The sequence below is a fragment of the Misgurnus anguillicaudatus genome, chromosome 19, assembly GCF_027580225.2.
Source record: "Misgurnus anguillicaudatus chromosome 19, ASM2758022v2, whole genome shotgun sequence".
In the NCBI taxonomy this organism is placed as follows: domain Eukaryota; kingdom Metazoa; phylum Chordata; class Actinopteri; order Cypriniformes; family Cobitidae; genus Misgurnus; species Misgurnus anguillicaudatus.
The window spans coordinates 31,863,075-31,875,344 of record NC_073355.2 but is presented as its reverse complement, the minus strand read 5'-3'; positions in this window follow the sequence as shown (position 1 = coordinate 31,875,344).

Genomic DNA, 12,270 nt, shown 5'->3' with positions numbered 1-12,270 from the left:
AAATGATTTACGGTTCGGATCCATGTCTAGTTATAACAAGACATGGCCGAGCTTTGTGTTTTTAAAGGGAGATACCACAGCTGTTAAATGAATGAGCCTGAGCTTTCATTCAGTCGACAGAAACTGCCTGTGAGCGAGACAATGAGCAGCTTCAGCCAAGTGAGACAATCACAACAGTTGTTCAACAGTCTGTCAGACCATAAACTTCATAATTTGTTTTTTGAACCACACCACGTACGCACACACGCATGCCAAGGCTTGGCTTTTCCTTTAGTCGGTCATTTGACACAGACAAAAAGGTTGCATAAAATCAAAACAGATGAGTATCATAAATGCCACTTTTAAAATGCCAGTGAATATACTGCACTTTGTCATCGTGACACGAGAGATCTGCAGTTTCTGAAGAGATGCGATGATATTCCGCTGAGGTCAGAGGTCAAGTTTTTAATTGTATTTTCCATGACGGGTTTGGGTTTCACATATGCAAATTCTCACATTTCTGCACATGAAGATAAAGATAGTGGAGGTGGTTAGATAAGTGGATAACAGAAAGATTGATAAAATAATTCATTTAGAAATGAAAGACAGACACGTCCGTTTTCAGAAAGTGAGGGAGTATTAGAGGGATAAAGTTTCATTAGGAGGAGTCATTTAATGACTGTTTGTGTATGTGGTGATTGGCTGGATTAATGTCGGTCTCTCTGTGCTTTTGAGGGGAGATTAGAGAAAGTGAGAGATTAATATCCTGCTATTGCAGCTGTGCCGTGAATTAATTTCCTCCGTATAAGCGTTTAACAGTTTGCACGCATGCTCGGTGATCCAGCGACAGCTTGCAGCCCTGCACGACACTAATGCGGCTCAACATCACATGGCACTCGCACTGAAAGTAGTTAATAGGATGTTCAGACAAACACGCATCAGAAATGGACATTCAACTTAGTATTTTAGAGTCACAAGTTACTTTTGATTCAGTGAATCGACTCACAAACCAGATGGGAAGTTTGTTTTAAAGGGATTGTTAAAGCTAAATATTCTCGCAATTTACTTTTCTTGATGCATAAACACTGAAAAAAGTGATCCATTCAATTTACTTTTTTAAGGTAAGTGGTCGCAATTAATTTATTCAAGCTACATTTAAACAAAAAAAAATTTAAACCCTTAAAAAAATGAGTAAATTGAATTAATAATTTTTTTCAGTGAAGTGATTTACATAAAGTGTCTTAAAGTGATCTACACTGTCTGAAAATGTAAAAAAACAAATTGGTCCCAAGTTGTCACTGGGGCAATACTCTTTAAAATATCGAAAAAAAAAATTATTTATTGAATTTGGTCAATTTTTTTAAGGTAAGTGGTTGCAATCAATTTATTTAAGCTACATTTAAACAAAAAAGATTAGTAACGTAAAATAAAATATAAACCTTTTGTTTGAATGTAGCTTGAATAAATTGATTGCAACCATTTACCTTAAAAAAATTGATTAAATTCAATGAATCATTTTTTTCAGTGTACCATTAAAGTACAGATATGTATACATTTGGTACCTTTGAGGTACCAATATGAACTCTTTAGGGGCAAAGGTGTATAAAAAGGGTACTCCACAAGTGTATACAATTTTGTATATTTCGATGGGCATTAATTTTATCCATGATTTGATTTGATTTTGAACAGTTCAAGCTTTTGTATTTTGTATGTTGTTATTTAAAAATATTAATGACAATTTTTTTTTATCTTGAACAGTGGCAAAAAAAGTATGTGAACCTTTTGGAATTTCATAGTTTTCTGAATGAATTTGTGATAAAATTGTCACGGTGGGATACACCGAATAAAGAAAACCTAAAGACGAACCCAAACGCAGACAAGATATACAAAAATAAACTATGATTTTATTAAAGCAGAACAGAAACACCCACGTGGGGGTAAAACAGAAGATAAACTGAACACTGTGGTAAAACACAAACCAAAACACGGGAACAACAGGAACAGCTATTTAACACGGAAAACATGAACACATAGCTTGAACACTTCGACAACGTACGCGCACAAGACAGAGAACGAGAGGGCAATATAAAGACACCACATCAATGGGGAACAGGTGAACATAATTAATAACGTAAGACATGAGTACATAAGGGAGTAGGGTAAAAGTGACAAGACACTGGGAACACGTGTCACACATAAACACGTGTTCCCACATAAACACAATGCTGCCCTGACCTTGCCCTCAGAACATAGACCTGAACCTATACTAAGGTCTGGCAAGATCATGACAGCAACAAGACACCGGGAACATGTGGAAGCCACACACACACAATGTGATTCCACATGTCCCCACACAGAACATAATACTGTCATGGTCCTGTCAGATGCACTCAGACCTACATCTAGCACAGATGTCTGACAAGACCGTGACAAAAATGTGATCTGATCTTCATCTAAGTCAAGGGTATTGACAAACATAATGTGTCTAAAAATAATTACACAAAAAATACCATGAAAAGGTTCACATACTTTTCTTGCCACTGTAATTCTGGGACTGTATGTGAAATTTAAGTTGTTTGTGGCTGTGGATGGTGTATGAGTTTTAGGGAGTATTTTTGCACATAAGGGAACCCCTTAAGCTTATATGTTTAATTTGGTCGACTTGACCCTTTCTTGCACCCTACTGTGATATTGCCCAGTGTTTTGACAGATAGCTTCAATGAAAGCCATTGTGTTTACATTTCTCTGCAGTCCCTATAGGGTATAGTGTGTGCGTGTGTTTCTAGAAGGCCGAAAGCTTCATTTTATAGCAGGAACAGTGGTGTTCAAGTTTTGCTGACTCATTTTATAAACAAGCCAGAAACATCTTTTTGATACTCTTTACCCTTATTGAATTCCCCCTCACCTCTTCAGATATTACGCTCGCTTTAACTTTTAAAGAGAGAGTTTTTCTTAATCAGAGAAGACGTCGTTCTAAATCACTTTAGTGTAGTGTGAACAGCAGAAGTAAAGGTCAGTTTAAATGAGTGTGTCCCATGCGGTTTCTCATTCCTGTGTTTGTGTTAACTTCAGCTCTCTTCCTAATTCTCTCTCATACTCCATCTTGTTGTCGCTGTCCTCTTTTCGTAAACAGGTTTAATTAATTGTTGGTTAATTATTCAAGTGACTTGAGAAAGAGAGACCACATCTTTTTCTGTGTCTGCCTACCATTTTCTTTTCAACTGGTCCTGGAACTTCGTGAGAATAGATGCTGAGGATTCATTGCTTCCCCCTCATCTGTTTCCTGACTTTATGTTCTACCAAAATGTTTTTTTTTTTTTTTTGGTGTGCATTTTAGCTGTAATTCATTCTTTCTTTTTTGTCAATGCCATCCCTTTACCAAAAGTCAATGCAAGGCAAGTTCAGAAAATGTCATCCATTTATTAAGCATCATGTGATATCATCAGATCTAGTCCTGGCAATCTTGATCTTAAACATATCAATATGAAGAGTTTGGTTCCAAAACGCGATAAACGCCATTTTTGAAAAAAAATGAGTTACTCCCAAAATCAGTATTATATCAGGTCAGTATTTCAAAGTAAATAATTAATTTTACGCAAAATCCAATATCCCCCGTGTTATTCTGTCATCTTTTCTCCCTTTTTTCCTAAAATGCGATAAACGCCACTCCCCCTTTTTTACACAACGCAATAAATCCATTCCAGAAATTACAGCCCACGGTTCACGCAATGTAAACAAACAATGGTGGCGCGCTGAGTACACGGAGTCCAAGTTTTCCTCATCTACTTTGTACTTCGTGATCAACAAACAAAACAAAATAATACTTTAATGGCATTGATAAACCTGTGATGGTTTTCTGTGACGGGAAAGATTGTCATCAACATCTAATAATTTATGCGAACACTGGGGAGACTGGTGCTTATCCCGACAGCATCAAGTTTCTCATGCTAACACATTGACCCCAGAGGATCTTATGAATAACTTTACATTATTTTACTCAAAGTCAACAAAAATCAAGCAGGACCAAAACATTTTACAGCTGATCGCTGTGAAAAATGCTAAGCAACGACGTCAAGTATAACCGCTGCAATGATGCTGCAGTGATCTTAATATGACAAAGTAAGTGTTTTGATTAATGCCATTAATGTTTATTTTTTTAGTCAGTGTGTACAACTGTACAACTAAATGAATATAACATGGCAAAGATGAATGCACATTTGTACATTGAATTAATAGATTTCTAGCATTTTGAAACAAAAACTGTCATGGATTTATTGCATTTTGTGGAAAAAATAATTAGTTTTTATAATAAATCTTTGAAAATCAAGTTATGGATTTGAATTTTTTATGTTTTTATAACCTAAAGATACTATGGGAAAGTTTGTAACAGAAAATAGTGGTTTTCATCTTGTCACTTTCTTGGTATAGAAAACACGTTTTTACAGAAATTTGTCCAAATGGATTTATTGCGTTTTGGAACCAAACTCTTCATATATTAATGGGCCTAATGTCACTCAAAGCAAATTCTCAAAAAAATTGTCACAAGCATGCATCACACAAAATACAATTGCATTATCCTTAAAAAACTTTTGACTATATATGATCATGTTGTTTATTTTATATATATGTTTTACTTTTATCGCCTGTGTTTTAGACTCAAGATCGGGATCTTTAATCGTTGGGACTGCTCTTTCTTTCAGTTTTAAACAATCTGGAAATCCAGTGTCGAAGTGGCCCTTGTTTATAAAACATTTGTCACTGAAATGTTTTATACAAACAAACACACTTGCACAAATCAGTTGGTGCCCATGAACAACTACAGTAACTGCACCCACTGTTCCCTTAACGCTGGGTTCTTTGGGAAGCTAAACAAGGTTATAATTCCTTCACAACCCAGAACACAATTTTTTCTTGATGTTGATTTTGTAATCACAAAATGACAACAAATCTTTCTCCAGCTTTCTGGGCCCTATCATACACCCGACGCAATGCAGCACAAAGCGCGAAGTGTTTTTGCTAGTTTAAGCCCAGTGCAGTTATCATTTTCACATTCAGCGCCATGTTGGGCTCTATCTTATACCTGGCGCAATGCAGCGCAATGCGCGACGCAAGTGTCTTTCGCTAGTTTCCACCCTATATTCCACCCTATTTTCACGTTAAGCGCCGCGTTGTTTAAATAGCAAATGCATTTGCGCCCCCTTTTGCGCCCATGGGCGTTCTGGTCTGAAACAAGGTGTGTTCAGGCGCATTGTTAGTGCGTTGCTGTTTTAAGGCAACTAAAATAGACTATGCCATTTACCAACAAAAACCTGCTCTAAAGTCTAAAGTCAATGGCGCAATAATGTTTTTTGTTATTTAAAGAGCGCATTAGTATGCGCCTATAAACGGGAGGACAACGCGGGTTTGCTTATGACAAAGTACATGAGTGCGCAGCAGCACAAAAATGCTTTTAAATATGAAAGATTAAAGGATTGAATGTAAAAGATTATTATTGAATCTCTTGGACATAAATGAGGACTAATTATGAGATGTTAGAAGGCGCAAAGAGCTGCTTTACCTGCAGCCTGATAAGTAAATAAATGCTTTGCTTTAAACAAATGCGTCTGTTTTTAAATGTTTTTTTAAATGCTACCTCACGGATTTATTGTATATGATGACTCTGTACCTGTGGATATGGTGAGATGAGAAACATTTTTAAGTAATGCTTATAAAAACTCTTTGCTAAAAAAAACGCTGTCCAAAGTGCTGAAACGCGCATAGAGCCGTTTGTAAATTCTTTTTCTTCTGTTTGTTACAAATAAAGTATTTTTACAGTACAAACCTTTTCTTACATACTTGTAAATTATTTTTTGATGATATTGGATAGCCATACATTTAAAGCAATTAAAAGCCTGCTTTTTTACTTCCATGACTAAAAGAAAACGGGTTTTAAAGGTTTTAATAAAAAAAGAACAATTTCAATACAAGTGAAAAGCAACACAATTATTTAACATTAATCTTAAACTGGGAATCTTCTTCCTCTGCTTAGTTTTTCAGTTTACAAAGTCCGTCATCTAAATAGGGATTAGACATAGCGCCAGCGCAACTTGCCTTTAAAGGGGATGAGAGCTGAGACTCTCATTGGTTTACTGCACGTTACGCCCAAAATACTCCCACACTGTAAGCCCATACAGGTTGATTAAACCCTTAAAAATTTATGGAAACTCGTTGCCCTAAAAAAGTTGATTTTGCCTGGTTGAAATAACAATTAATTTTAAGTTTAATGTACTTAATGTTTTAATTTCTTCCAATGCAGTCTTAACCCAGATAAGATGACATTACTAGAAATGTGTGAGGAAACCTGTTGCATATAACTTTAGTTTTTATCACTTTATATTACTTTTGATGTTATAAATGGTATTATAACAAAAATTAATGACTGACTTTAAGTCAATCATTGAATAAACGTGATTCTTCACAGAAACACACGAAAAATGTGTTTTGACATACATTGTAAGTACAGTGGAGAGAAATACAATAAAATGTTTTGAACAGGGTTCATGTACAGAAACACTGATCACCTGAACGGTGAGTTCACAAAATTATCATTTACAACAAAACAACATCAATAATATAAGAGCTTGAACCTATATGACCTTTTATTAACAAATATTTGAATAGAGAAAGTTCTTATCAGTTTTTAATTTGTGAAAAAGCAAAAAATAATCTAAATAGTCAGGCGCAAAGGATTATGGGTATTCCTCACAACATGAACTAATAATTTTAAGTTCATTTTACTTGAATGTTTTAGTTTAATAGATTTTGTAAGGTTAACAGTTAAATCAACTAAACTTTTTAAGCTTTGGCTTCAAAACAGAAAATATTAATGATTTTTCCTTGATTGTTTGAGTAAAGACAATTTTTGGGTTAACAGTGCATTACAATTGTACCAACCCTTTTCGACCATGCGCTCGGCGCCCAAACCATTTTTCCCGTCGTTAAATTAGCAAAAGTGAATTCGGACACGCCCATTTACACGTTGCGCTGTGCGCTTTAGACAATGCGCTTAGATCGTTAAAATAGGGCCCGTTGTATTTGCACTTGTGCCCATTTTTGCACCAATGGGTGCTCTGGACTGAAAACGAGGTGTGTTCAGGTGCATTGTTGGTGCGTTGCTATTTTTAGGCAACTAAAATAGACTACACCATTGACCAGTATTGTGCAATATTGTTTATATTTAAAGAGTTAGTAATATGCACCTAGAAATGGGACGACAATGCGCGTTTACTTATTACACACAATGGATGCGCAGAGGCACACAAAAGTTTTTAAATATGACAAAATAAAGTTTTAAAATGTAAAAGATTATTAGAGTCTCTTGGACATAAATGAGGACCGATTATGAGACGTTAGAAGGCGTAAAGAGCTGCTTCACCTGTAGCCTGGTAATTAATTTTATGTTTTGCTTAAAACAAATGCAAATATTACATTTATTTTTTATTTTATTTTAATGCTACCCCACAGATTTATTGTATATGATGACTTTGTGCCTGTGGATATGATGAGATGAGAACCTTTATTAAGCAATGCTTTTCAAAACCCTCATGGCACTGTCACTCTCATTGGGTTATTGCACATTACACCCCAAAACACATGCATTACTCATTACGAGAATAGGAACAATCCTTTTAGACTGTAAGCTAGGCGCACAAACCATTTTTCCTGTCGTTAAATTAGCATAGTGGATTCAGACACGCCCATTTAGACTGTGCGCTTAGATCGTTAAAATTGGGCTCTCTGTGTGATGTGTGTGCATGCACCATATGGCAAAAAAAACATTTCTCTGGTCAAAAATATGTTTTAAATATATGCTAAATAAATTTTGTAGAAAGTAAGCTAAATAACATATATTTTTGAATTTGAAAATATATTTAGTTTAAACCTTCATATAGGCCTAACATAAATATTTTACATCCCATACAGCAAAAATATATATTTTTTCCTGGCCAAAACATAAAAGTTTATATAATATGTATAAAGTATTAGTATAAAATGTATAATTATAAAGTATAAAATGATATGTAAATTTTTGCAGTTGAAAATATATATAATTTTAAGGTTTGTAACATACAAAGTTTTTCTTCCAATGCAATGTGAATATAAATGCTTTAAAATATATTTATTTTTTTAAATAAACAAAAACATGGCCAAAAACATATTAGTAAAACATACATTTTTGTTAACATATTTCAAAATGTATTTTCGCACATTATATTTCAGCACACATAAACAAACTTGATTCAATCATGTTGAACTTGTGTACATAATTAAATTACATAGAACCAAACATTTTTTTGTGTGCAACCGGAGATTTTTTCAGTGTGTGCGTAATATCGCCTTTTCGATTCAGAATCTATATTGCGCAGGTATTATTAATGTGTGGCATTACACCCCTAATATTTTGCAGATTCTACAATATAAGGGATCATGTGAATCTTTCTTTTGCTGTGTGAAATAATTGAAAACATATTGATGCTATAGTATAAAGGGGACCTCAGGTGGCATCTGCAGACATTTTCACATTTTCTGCAATGAATTTGCATGGTACAGTGTATTACATGGAGCTGAAGGTGCAAACCACTAAAGTTTGGGGGTTGTGAGGAACTTTATAAATGACAGCCATTTCAAATCTGCTGTGCTTGAATTCTGCAGATGCCAATTTTATGTAGCCTTGTAGAGTAATATGTTATATTATGACTTTATGTATAGTGCAATTTTGCAGCTGGGCCTCAAATAACGTTTAGACCCCTAAACTTTTTGGGTGTCAGTTTGCACGCCCAAAAATGAAAAACAATCCTTTTGCGGAAAATTCCGGTGCATGGCGTAAAGTTCACGCTGTGATAATAACCAGTCCACCACACTCCCCAGGCGGTGGTGCTGTTTTCAGATCATTGTTTGGGTGGATTGTATGGTCCGTGCAGGTGGATCGGAAAGCACAAGGGGGGCGTTGGTTGGATCTGCAGGGGACCCATATCTCTTACAGAACTGACATTCTTAACATTATCCATAACCCCATGGGGCTGAAGGGGAGGGTGGCTGTTAGAAACTCATCGATTGAACAAAACCCCCTGTTGGGGCTGCAATCTAATCAATAACCACCATGTATTCCCCTGTGGAATGACAGAGGAGAGGCGTGTTGGTCGGGCCGCTACAAAGAGCGTCAGAGGACTGTCTGATCTTATTTCTGTCCATTTACATGGGTCACCCAAACCTCTCATTGCATTGCTTTAGTTTCCTCTCCAACTTTCTTTCTCTCTCTCTGTCTTTACTTGTTCATTTTTAGTTTCTTTTTTTGGCCTTGCTGAAATTGTAGGCCTCAAAAAGTAATGACATTTTGTAGATTGGAAGAAAAGTCACTTGCAGAATGCTGAAACCTTTCTATTGATTTCCATTAAGAATGCAATCAAATATCCCATGATGTCTGATACAAGAGCGAGGGAACTTCTTCAAGGTGAAAAATTATTTAATTTTTCTTATTGGTATTTCAATTTTTTTTTCTTTATATCTGATGAGTTTGGTTGTTTTCAGGTAAGAATATTTGAAAATGAAGGGCTTGTTTCAATAATTCATCCATATCCTTTTCCTACAAAAGCTTAATCTGTCAAGATGTATCACACTAAAGGGGCTTATTTTGCATTAAAAACTGTCTGCCTATACATTATCCCACTTATTACACAACTATTTACCTCATAAGTAAGGTAAGGAGCATTAAATGTTGATTAAAAATATTTGCTCATTTTTAATGAATGCAGACGTTCTGCAAAGAAAACCCGTTTTCTTTCAGCTGTAAGATAAGGCAAGACATTCAAATGTCACAAACACAATATTTGGTTTAATCATTTGTAAATATAATGTTGTTATTAAAGGGACACTCCACTTTTTGACAATATGCTCATTTTCCAGATCCCCTATAGTTAAAGATTTGATTTTTGCCATTTTGGAATCCATTCAGCCGATCTCCAGTTCTGGCACTACCACTTTTAGCATAGCTTAGCATAATCCATTGAATCTGATTAGACCATTAGCATCGTGCTAAAAAATAACAAAAGAGTTTTATTTTTCCTATTTAAAATTTGACTCTTCTGTAGTTACATCATGTACGAAGACCGACAGAAAATGAAAAGTTGTGATTTTCTAGGCGGATATGGTTAGGACTATACTATACTCATTCTGGCGTAATAATCAAGGACTTTGCTGCCGTACCATGGCTGCAGCAGGTGCAATGATATTACGCAGGGCACAAAAATATTCCTCTTGTTTACTTTCAATAGCAGGGGACTATTTTCGTACACGTAACTACAGAAGAGTCAAGTTTTAAATAGGAAAAATATCAAATCTCTTTGGTTTTTTGAGCGCGATGCTAATGGTCTAATCAGATTCAATGAATTATGCTAAGCTATACTAAAAGTGCTAGCGCCAGACCCGGAGATCGGCTGAATGGATTTCAAAACAGTAAAAATAAAAATTTTCACTCTAGAGAATCTGGAAAACGTGCATATTTTCAAAAAAGTGGAATGTCGCGACTGGCCAATCAGAATCAAGCATTCCAACGAGCCGTGTAATAAGTTAAGAAAACAATAAGTCAGCCTTTCCAAGGTTAAATCTTTAAATACTCATGCAAGTTTAATCTAAACATTTGTTAATGACAGAACAACAATGAATGCATTTACATAAACAGAATAAGCGGATAACTATCAAAAATCTGCTTATTATAGAAAACAGTTTTCATGCGTTTACATGCAAATCAATAAACCAGATATGCAGACAACTGCGTTTACATGGGACTTGGAGATTTGTCAAGTTTTCGCAGGCAGTGACTTCACCGCCTATAGGACATAATAGTCGTTCAAAAAGTCGACGGCATATCTGTCTTAAGCTATTGTTGTATCTCTTCTAATGTCTGTAGAACCTGTAAATGTAACATTAGCTTGTATTTTCGCAGTTTCTCTGCCAACTGTTTTAGTCGACTTTTATGCATTACTTTCGCTACTTCCGCGTGTGACGTTTATCTTTCACACGCAGAGACATGCGCACATGGACAAAACCGTAAGAAAGCCAGTTAATGTGTTTACATGCCATGCGAAATCAGGGTAATGAGCAAAAAACTACCTGTGCCGATTGTTTTTTGCTAACACCATTTTTATGGGCTTTTCCCGATAAAAGAAAACCATTGTACGCATTTACATGACCCCACGTGTCATCAGTTTATTAAGCATAATCTGCGTAAGACTGTGCATGTAAATGCGCTCAACCAATAAACTGTTGAGACGGAACTGTCAGTTTGTCAGCCACTTACAGTAGATACAGACCGTGTGTCAGGAAACCTGTTTGAAAAAGCACAAAAACAGAGCAAATGAAAGGTACCTGAAAATGAAGATTCATGCCGGCTTGAAACAACTTTTTCAGATGCGTTTGAGAATAACACCATTTTTCACCTGTAGATGTTTCATTTGAAATAAAGTGACTTCATGCATTGTAACTTTTGTTATCTGCTCTGAACACAGAGTCAGCAGCAACCTGTCAGCCATTTCATCCTGGCACAACTTAAAACACTGATAAATGTTAGCCTGGGTGGGTGAAAATGTTTTAATGCTTAACAACTCCAGTGTGCCACTGTTCCAGATACTACGTCTCTGTCTCCTAACCACTTTAAAACCATGTCTGCTATTTCCTTTCAGGAAATCACTCTGAATCAATTGGCTAAACCCATGAATCAACTCTTGTATCAACCCTGAACAGTAGGGAGCCGTGAATCGATCCCGATATTAGCCCCGAGTCGATGGTTTTAAGCCGTGAATCAACTCTCTGCTTGTTCGCGAGTCGATTGTGCGAACCATGAATCTCCCTGGAGCAAGAGTTCAGCTGCCTGCCTCAAGGCCAAAACCTTCTTCTCCCAGCAAGCCACGGCATGAATTATAGGACATGACAGAGAGGACGGGAGAGAGAGTAAGGTATGAAGCGTTGAATATTTTGTCAGGTCGTCTAGAGGTGGAATGGACCATTCCATACACGTACTCTTCACTTTTTCCTCATCCTTCACTCCAACTCATTCGTACTCTTGGCAGTCTTACCCTGGCCTGTCTATCAGCGAGTCGGCGTGGCGATGGGCGGTGATAAACTTCATAGGGTCGCCTATCGCGCTCGGGCAATAAAACAGAATTAAAATATTAAATCTGTCCACCGTCTCCCCCACCCCCTACTCGTAAATAAAGCCATAAATTACATCTCTTCTCATAAATGAAGGAGACGCAG